General features: G+C 35.9%; 1 long non-coding RNA gene across 1 annotated transcript in view; it reads left to right on the top strand.

Moving 5' to 3' along the window:
- The window catches only part of LOC140633267 (uncharacterized), a 96,480-nt gene that overhangs the window by 18,931 nt on the left and 65,066 nt on the right, over positions 1 to 12,483 (top strand). Inside the window, exon 2 of the long non-coding RNA XR_012030903.1 lies at positions 3,095 to 3,186. This is a non-coding gene — a long non-coding RNA (uncharacterized lncRNA). The remainder of the gene's footprint in view (positions 1 to 3,094; positions 3,187 to 12,483) is intronic.

The raw sequence follows: 12,483 nt of genomic DNA, 5'->3' as shown, positions 1-12,483 counted from the left end.
ATTACTTTGAACTCTCTATCAGGTAAATTACTTATCTCCATTCCATTTAGCTCTTTTTCTGAGTTTTTTCTTGTTCTTTCATTCGGAACTTATTCCTTTGTCTCTCCATTTTGTCTGACTCTCTGTATCTATTTCTGTGTATTAAGTAGGTCAGCTATGTCTCCTCCAATAATGGCCTTATGTAGAAGGCATCCTTTGGTCCCAGTAGAATAGTCTCCCTGGTCACCAGAACCAGGTGCTCCACAGGTGTTCTCTCTGTGGGCTGCATGTGCCCTCCTGCTATGGCTGTGCCACAATGGCTGCAGGTATGCTAGTGGGAAGGGCTGGCCCTCAGCCTCATTTCAGCTATGACCAACCATGGCTACTGCAGGCACACTGGTGGCCAGGGCTTGTGGGCTCACAGGGGAACGAACACCAAAGTAAGACAAGTGGCGTGAACAAGGTAGATAGAGAGTATCAGAGCTGACTCTCACCAACTTCCTGCCAGGTAGGCTGAAGGAGCATGAGAACAATGGCACCTGCTCACTCTTCTGTTCCCAGAGAAAACTGCAGATCCCTGCCCCTCTGGCACATGTACTAAAATTATTCAACAAATTTCCTTTATGTATAATCCAGGTGCTTTTCAAATTGCTGCCTCTATGCTGAGTCTGAGACTGGCCCTTTAAGAGTAGAGACTCAGTTTCCTATAGCCCTGCCATCTCTCACAGTGAATCCCCGCTGATTTTCAAGGTTAGATATTATAGGGCAGGTCCCTAGGGCTGGACCCCCTTGCTCCTCCACACCTGTAACATCCCCTCTGGTTGTGAGTGCCTTTATTGGGGTTTGGTTCCAGACACATCTCAGTCCCTCTTACTCTTATTGATGTAGCCTTCTCTTTGTATCTTTAGCTGTGGAAGATCTGTCAATCTTCAGGTTGTTTTCAGAGTGAGTTACTACATGTACTTGTTGCTTTGTTTTGTTTGCTTGTGAGAGGAGGTGAATATATATATATTGCTTGTGGGAGAGAGTATGTGTATACACACACACACATACACACACACATACACACACACAAAAGTGGGACTGCTATGGCAAAGAGAATGTGCACTTAAAAAAATGTTTATACATACTACACATGACTTTCTGAAGATTCTGTCAATTTATAGCCTACCAACATATACCTACGTCCTTGACAACACTGGATATTACCAAGCTTTATTTTGCTGATCTGATGAGAATATTATTTAATCCAATATCTTAAATTAATGAAGCTGAATGTATTTGTTTACTTCTCTTAGCCATTTTCTTTTCTCTTCTGTGTAATTGCTGTTTGTCTAACGTAAGCATTTTCATAATTTTGGGGGTCATTTTCCTAGATGATTTTTTGAATGTTACGAATTTTAATGTCTTTCTTTTAAATATTTGATTCAGAAATAGCTTTTAAAATATAAATATGAACTAGTAGAAATTAGAATCAAAATGTTTTCATAATAAATCTTGTTCTTGGGGCAAAGATATGAATTGTATAATTATTCTAAACAGTGAACATTATAATAGTTCTATCAATTCTTGCTATTCTGATAGCAATTATGATAGTGTTCTTTTTGACTACTTCTAGAATATGTATTTTTTCATTTCCTGTTTCTAGTCATTACTTAAAATGAGTGCTTTACTTGCAATTTGTGGCTGTTCACATTGAAACAAAAGAGGCTACCAGTGAGGAATAATTGCATGTTTTATTATTGAGAAAATTAAATATTGTTTCTTCAATCATATTTTTAAAGTGTTGGAGATTCATGTACTAATAGTCATAATTAGAGAACTCTTCCTAGTCAGATTTCTAATACTTTCCTAGAGTGATATTTATTTTTAGAGACTCCAATTTTTTAAATTTCATATGTTTAGCATGTAATCAATTTTCACCAGATAGTTTCATCTCCATCATTTATCTGGAGCAGTTATATTTGCATTTAACAATTATTGTTGGAGGGAGACTTTAGCATTGTTGGAATTTGAAAGTTTTACTAATCTATGTTTTACTATTTCAGAAAATGTTATTTCAAATAACTATTATAATCTCTGTTTCTTATAAAATTCATGCTTGGCTTCCTCAGTCAATTCTTTTGGGCTATGAATTTTTTTGTGAAGTTATTCAGAAAGCCATTTTGTGATAATTATAAAACACTAACTATAGCTGCCAGTGCTTTTTTTTTAATAGGTCTTTCTTTATAATGTGAGATTAATTGGTTGACTGCATAAATTGAAATAAACTGAAAAATTATAAACATTTTTATTATCTCACAGGGATGTTTTCCTTAGTGGTAGAATACATATCACAGAAAATGATTTATCAACAATTTTTTGAGCTGCTTTGATTTCATAGCATTTATATTGCATTTTATTGCATATTGCTTTTAAACCAGGAACATCCAGGACTTCACAAATTCAAGTTAAATAAGCATTTAGAGGAGGAATGTGTAAATTGTCTTAAAAATCAAGCCTATACTTTGAGAAATAAAATTGGTTAAACCTCAGAGTTAAGAATCAGCATGATTTAGAAACTATATTTCTCAGAATTTTCCCAAAGAACTTGTTAATAAACATGCCAAACAAACATATAAATTCATCTGATTCAAGATTGATCCAAAAGTTAAAGGGATGACAGCAAAATCTTAGCAATTTTGTATTTCACTGAATATCTGACTAAATCAGCTTAAACATTCTTTGGCATTTAAATAATATCGAATATTCTTTCTAATATTTCTACAACATATAATTTAAGGTGACAAAAGTTTATATTTTTAAAACTCATATTCAGCTATTCAAAATGAGTTAAATAAAACAGAGGGGTGGGAGGAGATGATAATATTTATGTAAATGACCTGAAAGAATAAATGACTACAAATAGTTAGTTTTCTCAAGTTACTGATTGATAAGAACTATAAACCTGAGACTTTGTCAGTAAAGTAAAACCATATTTAGCTGGTATGTTATAAGTGATGCTACTTCTTCCTACTAAATTGCTGTAATCAGGTTATTTGGAACCTAAGCCCAGTCGACGTTACCTGCCCAAATTATCAGTCAAACTCAGGCATTGTCTGAATTTGGATTACAGGGTATCAGCCAGGGCCAGAAGACAGCAAGATCAAAATGGAAGCCAATACAGCAAACAGAAGAAGAATTCAGGAGCATCTCTCCAGAAATAAGGTTAAATCCAAAGTAGAAACTTGGGCCCCTGGAATAATACCAGCATACCAAGGTTAGAGGGAGCTCCATGGATGTACTTTTCTCCCAGCATCCTAGAGGACCAGAGATACACTAGCATTGAAAGAGAGTACAGGAGGGCCTTACCTTGTAGTCTACCTCTAGGTGAAATCTCTAGCTTTCCAGATGAGTCTTGTTTTAAAATATATCCTATTCTTAGTAAAACTAGAAAATTAACTTCTATAACTGACCCTGAAGTTTATAACTTAATGTGTAAGTCGCATGAAGTTTTGTGTGTAGAACAACCCATAGTTATTTATATATCATGAAGGCAATTAGAGTTTTCTTTTAGAAAAATCTCTTCATCATCTATGCTAAATATTTATTAGAGGCAACTTCTAGTACTATTTACAATTCAGATATTTAACCTGATTCATGTATTACTTGGCAGTTTACAAGCAAAGTATCTAATAAATTCTATAGTTTTCTTTGCAAAAGTATTTAATTAACTTAGCTCTGTACTTAAGTCAGTACATAGAAAGTTCAGTAAGGCATGAAATTCAGTAAATAAAGCTGCATTTTGGGAAAACAACACCTTGGGGAGAAAGTGTTATAGTCTTTCTTTTTCAATATGACACTGGTTTAAACAAACATACTGTATCCATGTGAGGGACTATTACATATATTTTTAAAAGAGTGAGAAAGATCATATAGAGTGATACGTAAAAGCTCTAAAAGTATATTGTCTCTTAAAAAGTCAGGATATTAAACAATCTTTAAATAGTTTTCAGAGGCTGAAGTGCAAGTTGTCTAATAAACCAAAGACCCTAAAAAGAAAAATTGTCTGTGGAGAAGTAGAGTCGATCCAAAGGCACAATTCAACAATGAAGTCTCATGGTGTTTATCAGCTTATAGAATGCAGAAAGTGAAGCAGTACTTGAGAGATCTCTTTAACCTTCCCAGCCCAAGTGAGGTGGCCAAGTGATCTCTTCTCAGGGGATGCCATTAGTGGTACGAGTGGCTGACGTGATTGCCATAGCAGGTTGTCATAAAAGTAAGCAGATCCACCACCACAGTCTGCCCTCTGGTTCCCCTGTTATGACCCTCATGGGGCAGTACTGTGTCCAGGATGGGGGCAGATTAGGACCTGCCACAGAGGGAGGTTCTGGTGAATCCTGCCATGCTGTGCACTTCTCATTGCTTTGGCTTCATACATTCCTGTGTCTTGTGGAAAAGCCAGATGGACCTGATTTCTTTGGTGAGTTACCATCAAACATGTGACCCATGTTCTTTAGTTTCTTTCATTATATCCCTTTGAGATTGATAGTATAAGGCTGAAACATCAACTTTATACTTTAACAAATAGCACCTGGACTTTCTCATCTTGTTTCTTTCTGAAGCAATCACAAAACACTTTAGTAAAAAAGATTTATGACAGCTCTTCTATTTTTTTCCATTTTATATGTCTGCTAAATTCCATTTTTAAAACATTATGGAGAAAGCCACTGGTGGAATCACAATGTCTAGAAATGTTAACTTCTCTGTAAAAATAAGGCCACTCAAATCTTGTTAAACTGATATTGTATTCATTGTGCCTCTTAATGCCCACATTCATTCCAAAGGACTTATAAAATGAAATCATCAAAAAGTTCCCAGCTGCACAAGTCTTTTGAAACTTTTCTATCGTAACACAGTCTGCGTTACACATTACAAAAACATGCAAGGGGACTTAAAGATAGTTTAACAAAAAGACTAGAAAGGGAGAATATCCAGGTGGCTTTTTAAGTGTGGAACATAATAAAATGGTGTTTGGAAAGTATTATGCCAAGATGTAATAACTAGAAAACAAGAAAGTCTATTTATAAGTTCAAGTGTAACTTTAAGTCATAAATAGAAGAAATGTTGAGAATGGAAAGGGAAGAAATAACACTAGCACTTATTAAACATGAAACAAATAGACTAAAACCCTTCAGCTATGGAAGAGCAATAGGACAGTATATTTTGGGCTTACCTTTCTGAAGCTTTGTCCTAAGGCTGTGAGTTCCATATTATATTATCTCAGTCTTCTCAGGGAAGGAAATCACTTGAGAATTTAAAACAGTGAGCCTGATGCAGGAAACTGGTTACCCAGGGGAAGGCAGACCTGAAGTGCCCATCTTCAGACTGGGACACAACCTATAGATTGACACTACCAAGAGGCCACCCTGGACCAGACTGAGGAGGCAAAGGGTAAAGGCTGGAAGTGTCTCGACTGTTGGATCAGATGTTGCCAGGGACAGATAGGGAGCAGTAGAAATACCCTGGCTTCTCCCTCTTTCCTCTGTCTCCTACTATGGTCCTCACTGGCAATTCCCAACCTAGGGACAGGTCTGCAGGGCTCATCCTTCCTGCAGAGCAGAGGAAGAATGAGGAATGGATCTCAGTGCAGATGAGTTCGGGACCAACACAAACATTGTATACATTGGCAGATGCACACTCTTTCTTCCTCACGTTCAGGTGAGAACTCCACACTAGGAGGGACCTGCATACACCATTGTGATCACGGAACTCTTCTGCTGCACGGTCCCTTTGCTCAATGCAAGTAGATTCACCCCTGATTGTTCCTTGTGTCTTGACAGTGTTTCTCTGCTGCATTACTTAAAGTAATATTTCAGTTTGGCCATATACATTTTTAAAGGGCCCATTTGGCTTGTAGTCTGGGTGTCCTGCTGTAATTCATCCACTGCCCTTTGGATAGAGCACACTTTATAACAACATCAGAGGCAGGTTAAGTGGAAGTCCAGCTGGGACTAGGTCATGATTGGAGAAGATAAACTTATCCACTTTTCTGGGGTAGCCCTTGGTGAAGCTTGTACCATTGTTCTGCGTGGGGCCACTCAACAGATTTTAGATGAAGCAGAAAGATCTTTGCATGATGCTCTTTGTGTTCTTGCCCAAACTGTGAAGGATTCTAGAACAGTGTATGGAGGAGGCTGTTCTGAGATGCTGATGGCTCATGCTGTGACACAGCTTGCCAGTAGAACACCAGGCAAAGAAGCTGTTGCGATGGAGTCTTATGCTAAAGCACTGAGAATGCTACCAACTATCATAGCTGATAACGCAGGCTACGACAGTGCAGACCTGGTGGCCCAGCTGCGAGCTGCCCACAGTGAAGGCAACAGAACTGCTGGCCTGGATATGAAGGAAGGTACCATCGGAGATATGGCAGTACTGGGTATAACAGAAAATTTCCAAGTGAAGCAGCAAGTTCTTTTGAGTGCAGCTGAAGCAGCAGAGGTGATTCTGCGTGTGGACAACATTATCAAAGCAGCACCAAGGAAACGTGTCCCTGATCACCACCCCTGTTAAACATTCCCATGTGCTGTTGAGCTCTGGACCAGTTAGTTCATAGCAAAGTTGTGTTTGAAAGACTTCGACCTCTCAAAGAAGACTGTGGAATCGAAGTTTATCTGTGGCTCTTATATCCTTAAGTTTGGACATACAACTGACCTTCTATTTTAACATGGGTCTAATTTATTTGCTGTTTCATTTTCCATAAGATTCAGATGATTTAAAAGTTTGTTTCTCATACTGTGCATCAAAATAAAAACTTGAACAATTAAATTGCACCATGGTTGGTGCACCATGGCACCAACCTTTGAGGAGCACTAAGAGATCAATGGGGCATTAAAACATCTCTGGAAAAAAAAAAAAATCTCTGGAAATGTCACTGTCTGGGGGAAAAAAAACACCTAAGAAAACAAAGAAACAATTTGCATTTCTCAAAATTCCTCTAAAGAAGAAATGTACTTTATCTAATTGAGTTTTTTAATCCACTTATTTTATTTATTTTTTTTAATCCACTTTTATTTATTTTTTTTTTTTATTTTTTTTTTATTTTTTTTTTTATTTTTTTTTTTTATTTTTATTTTTTTTTAATCCACTTTTAGACATTGTTTCTCCCTATTTCCTGGACCAAAAGGCTGCTCTTGTGTTTGTTTGGAAACAAAACATAAAACCAAACTGTAATGGAATTCTGTTGGCTTATACAATTAAAAAAGAAGAATCAGGGTAATTATCTACAGCCCAGTGATGCCCTCCAGTACCCTGCCTTCCTCATTGTTGGCCTCATGGTTGTAGTATGACCACCAGCAGCATGCCCACAAGGAGAGAGTGATCTCTTCCCTCAACACCAGATTTTAAGGTCATCATTTATTAACCAGGCTTGGGTTTTTTTTGAAATACAATTTCCTTAAAAATTTTGGTTTTTTTCTCCCATTCACCTGATAACCTAAGGTGTTTGAAATGTATACAGAGGGTGGGGATGTTCAGGACTAAGCTTATTTGCTTTTGTAGGAAATTCCCGTCTTCCTGTTTTCTCTGGCACCAACTCAGCTTGTGAAGGACAATTAAGCTTTTCCAGCCTTCAAAAGCTTCAGATTATCAGGCCACCAGATACTATGGGTAGCCACTTTCATAGTTTATTATCTCTTAGCAAAGCCAGACAGAAGAAGCCTCTTAACCATCATGGTAGGACTGCTTATTGGTCAATTTAAATTCAAAAGGAAATATAAAAAGATAATAAATATTTTAAACACCTTATTTTCACTCATCCATTCACTAATTCTTTGGTGTGAGGCCAAGGTCTTTTCTTCAAGTGTGGGTTTTTCTCATATAAACCTTAATTCATAATGCATTGAGGCATTGAAGATTTACACTTTCCTTTTTAAGTAGAGTGAGAATTCCACAAGAACCTTGTAAAAAGTACATAGAAGAAAAATCTTTTTAAATTTTATAATTTCCTCCAATTTTTATAGTTTGAGAGCAAATTTTAAGCAATGGACTTTTATCAAGTCATTCCAAAGCATTAATTTAGTTTTCATAGGAAAAAAACCCCTCTATTGTCCTATTTATAATTCATTGGTTTCTGTAATTCTATAACACTTAATGAAATTAAGTACAGAATTACAATAAGTGTAACTGGCATAAATAAGTTCAGGAAAAGAGACAAAGTAGGTAGCCATAAAACTAAATTGGTAAGACAAGTATGTTTAGTGGGTTAAGGCTAGCACTCATAGCCACAAATGTTCTGAGGACTACAGGCTTCAGTCAGGATGTTTTACAGAAGAATGGAACATATTAATTGACCAATTAATCAATTCAGCAGAGGTTGGGTAAGACAGCAACTATTATTTTATATTTCCTCTCTATTTTCAGAAAGGCTTCCTGCAGCCTCAGCTTGTATCACTCACACAAGACCTAACTCAAGGCTGGAATATATTTTCAAAATCTCCAAAATCCTGATTTATTTTTAACCAGATGTCTTACTGCTATAGCCTTGGTAGAAATGTGTTCAGAGTCCCAAAGTACAATAGGAATTATTTTAACCAGTTCTAACCTACAAAAGCTGCCACCTTCCCTATTTGGGATAGTTAGAATCATCCTCATTACCTTCCAGCCTACCCTCTCAGCTCAGTCTATTCCACATTTTAGAATCTATTCTTTGTAACATCCCATTTTATGATAAATTGTGTTACTTTTGATGGCAAGTAATAGAAGAGACTTACTCAACTTGGGTTAATCAACAAAGAAGATATATTAGTTCATGAAACGAATGTAACATCGTATGTGTCAACTCTATATTTAAAACAAAACAAAACTCCAGAAAATGAGCATGTTTCAGGCAAGGCTCAAATGTCCAGTATATAGTTGTGTAGATTGTGCATAGCTCAAAGGAGCCTGGGCACAGAGCCAAGTGGGAACCAAATTCAGTTTACCCACCCATATTCTCAGGCATGGAACTGGATCTATTTGTAGAAAGGGGTGCATGAAAGAGCATCTGATAGCACAGCCATGCTCCTGCAGGCCAAATTTGCCTAGTTTATCTACCCAGAGGTAACTTATGTTTTAATACTGGGAGCCTTGGCAGCTCAACAATGTCAGCCACGAATCAGTTCAGTTTTCCCCATTATCCATTTTCTTATGTCAGCAAGCCACATCCCTAAATTGGCTCTATTTGTGCTTACCAGATGAAGGCCAGCATTAGCCAAGTCATCCTTTGTCTTTGCCAGTGGGAAAGTGTACTTGTCAGTCATTGACTATATTAACTTCCATATTTGTTCAACCTGGGTCTTGTATTCATCACTAAAACCAGTCACTATGGCAGGAATATTTAGCATGTTGGCCAAGGTAGGATTTATATCTGCCATTTTGCTATTTTTCTTTCAAATTCTTATGTCACTTCTATTTCTCTATTTCTCTAGTAGTGCCCTCCTTCATTTTAAATAAATAGTTTTCAGAACACCATTTTAATTTCCTTGTATTTCATTTAGTGGACTCTTCCACCTATATTCTTTTTGGTTGTCCTAGGGATGACAATTAACATCTCAATTTAAAACTATCTAGTGCATATATAGCATCAGCTAATATACTTCTGTCTCTTCCCTCCTTCATGCTTTTTTTGTCATACAGATTACATTTTTATGTATTATAAGCCCATCAATAGTTTTATTGCTTATACAGTCTTTTAATTTTTGACATAAATGTAGATTCACATGCATTCTTAGGAAATAGAAAAATTTTGAGTTATCCTTTACACGATTTTCTTAGATGATAACAACTTCAAAACTACAGACTGCATTTTTCAGATAAGTGACTCTGAATGCAATTGCTTGTTTGTATGGTAGATGCACGTTTATTTTGTAAACTGCCAAACTGTCTTCCAGAGTGATTGTACCGTTTTACATTCCCATCAGCAATATATGGGAAATCTATTTTCTCTGTATCCTCACCAGTGTTTGATATTGTCACTATTTTTTATTTTAGTCATACTGGTGATATCTCTTTGTGGTTTTCATCTGTACTTCCATGATGGCTAATGATGCAGATTTTTTTCATCTGCCTATTTGTCTTCTGTATGTCCTCTTTGGTGAAATATCACTTCATATCAATTGCCCATTTAATATTTGGATTGTTTGGGTCTTACGTTTTTTATTTTTACTTTTTTGATAGATTTTATTTTTTAGAGGAGTTTTAGGTTCAATCAGTGATGATTGATTCAATCATCAAATGATTCAATCACCTAATGATTTCAATTAGGTAAAATCAAGCAGAAAGTTCATATATCCTCCCTGATGCTACACACATAACCTCCCCCGGTATCAACATCTCCTGGAAGAGTGGTACATTTGTTAAAATGAGTGAACCTACACTGATGCATCATAATTACCCAAAGTCCATAGAGAACAAAACTCCATGATTTGGACCTGGTATATACTCTGACTTTTGACAAATGTATGTATAATGACATGTATCCACATTACAGTATCATACAAAGTAGTTTCACTGTTGTTAAAGTCCTCTGTGCTTCTGCTATTCAGCCTTCCCTCCCTGCTCACTATGGATTTTTTCTTACTGTCCCCATAGTTTTGCCTTTTCCAGAAGATCATATAGTTGGGATCATGCAGTATATAGCCTTTTCAGGTTGGCTTCTTTCATTTAGTAATATGCATTTAAGTTTCCTCCATGTCTTTTTATGGTTGATAGCTCATTTCTTTTTAGCACTGAATAACATTCCATTGTCTGGGTGTACCACAGTTTGTTCATTTGCCTGTTGAAGGGCATCTTGGTTGCTTCCAAGTCTTGGCAATTAGGAATAAAACTATATATACCTGTGTGAAGGTTTCTGTGCAAGCATGAGCTTTCAGTTCATTTGAAGAAATACCAAGGAGTATGTTTGCTGGATCATATATTAGGAGTTTACTTTTGTAAGAAACTACCAGCTGTCTTTCAAAGTGCCTATGTCATCTTGCATTTTCATCAGCAGTGAATGAATGATCTTGTTGCTCCATATCCTAGCCAACATCTAATTGTGTCACTGTTTTGAATGTTAGTCATTCTAAGAGGTATATGGTGGTATCTCATTGTTATTTTATTTTGCCATTCCCCCAATGACTTATGATGTGGAGCATCTTTTCATATGCTTATTTACCATCTTTGTATCTTCTTTGGTGAGGTGTCTGTTCAGGTCTTTTACCCATTTCTTGACTCAGGTTGTTCAATTTCTTATTTTTAAGTTTTAAGAGTTTCTTATGAATTTTGAATAACAGCCCATTACCAGATATATCTTTTAAAATATTTTCTCCCAATCTGTGGCTTATCTTATAATTATTTTGACAGTGTCTTTTGCAGAGCAGAAGTTTTTGATAAACCTCAGCTTATGAATTATTTTATCGATGATATCTTTGGTTTTTTCTTTCTTTTTTTTTTTTACTGTTGAATTTTGAGGATTCTTTATACATTCAAGACCAGTCATTTGTTAGATACATGGCTTGCAAATATTGTCTTCCACAATTGTAACTTTTTTTTATCCTCTTAACAGGGTCTTATATAGAGCAAACTTTACTAATTTTAATGAAGTCCACTTTACCCAGTTTCATTTTAAGAGTCGTGGTTTTGGTGTCAGATCTAAGAACTCAACAGAGAACCTGAAGATTATCCTACTTTTCCCCCTAAAGTGTATGTAGTTTCATATTTTACATTAAAGACTGATCCATTTTGATCAGTGTAAGGTGTAAGACCTAGGTCAAGGTCTTGTCTTTTCTTTCCTTTTTTGCTCACATTGTCCAATTGTTCCAGCACCATTGTTGAAAAGGCTATCTTTACTGAAAATTTTCAATTTTCCCTAAAATCAGTTGAGCATATTTTTAAGGGTCTACTTCTGAATTCTTTATTTTGTACCACGAATCTGTGGGTCTGTCTTTCTAACACTGCCATGCAGTCTTGATTACCATAAATCTAAAATAAGTTTAAACCAGATAGAGTAATTTCTCATACTTTATTCTTTTTTTTCCAAAAAGAAATTATTTAAGTTCCTTGACTTTCCATATAAATTTTGCAATAATTTTGCCTATAGCTACAAAAAGTCTTCCTGGAATTTTGGAAAGATTTGCATTAAACCTGCATATCAATTTGAGGATAACTGACATATTTATTATGTTGAGTCTTGCAATCCATGAACCTAGTATGTTTCTCCACCTTTAGATAAATTTTTGTTTCTTTCATCAGTGTTGTTTGGTTTTTGGCATACCAGTACTGCACATGTTTTGATAAATATACACTTAACTATCTAATATATTAAGTGACTATAAGTGGCATTGGATTTTTAATTTTTGTGTTCACATGTTCATTGTTAGGATATATAAATGATCGTAATATTTTATCTTTCTCTTATAACCTGTGACATTTATGAATTCTTTTTGTTCTAGTTCTTTTATAGAATCCTTGGGATACTCTATGCAGATAGTCATGTCATCTGTAGAG

Source organism: Canis lupus, chromosome 5 (assembly GCF_048164855.1).
Source record: "Canis lupus baileyi chromosome 5, mCanLup2.hap1, whole genome shotgun sequence".
NCBI classification, from domain to species: domain Eukaryota; kingdom Metazoa; phylum Chordata; class Mammalia; order Carnivora; family Canidae; genus Canis; species Canis lupus.
The sequence above is the reverse complement of the archived record's forward strand: the minus strand, read 5'-3'. Positions and strand labels throughout refer to the sequence as shown.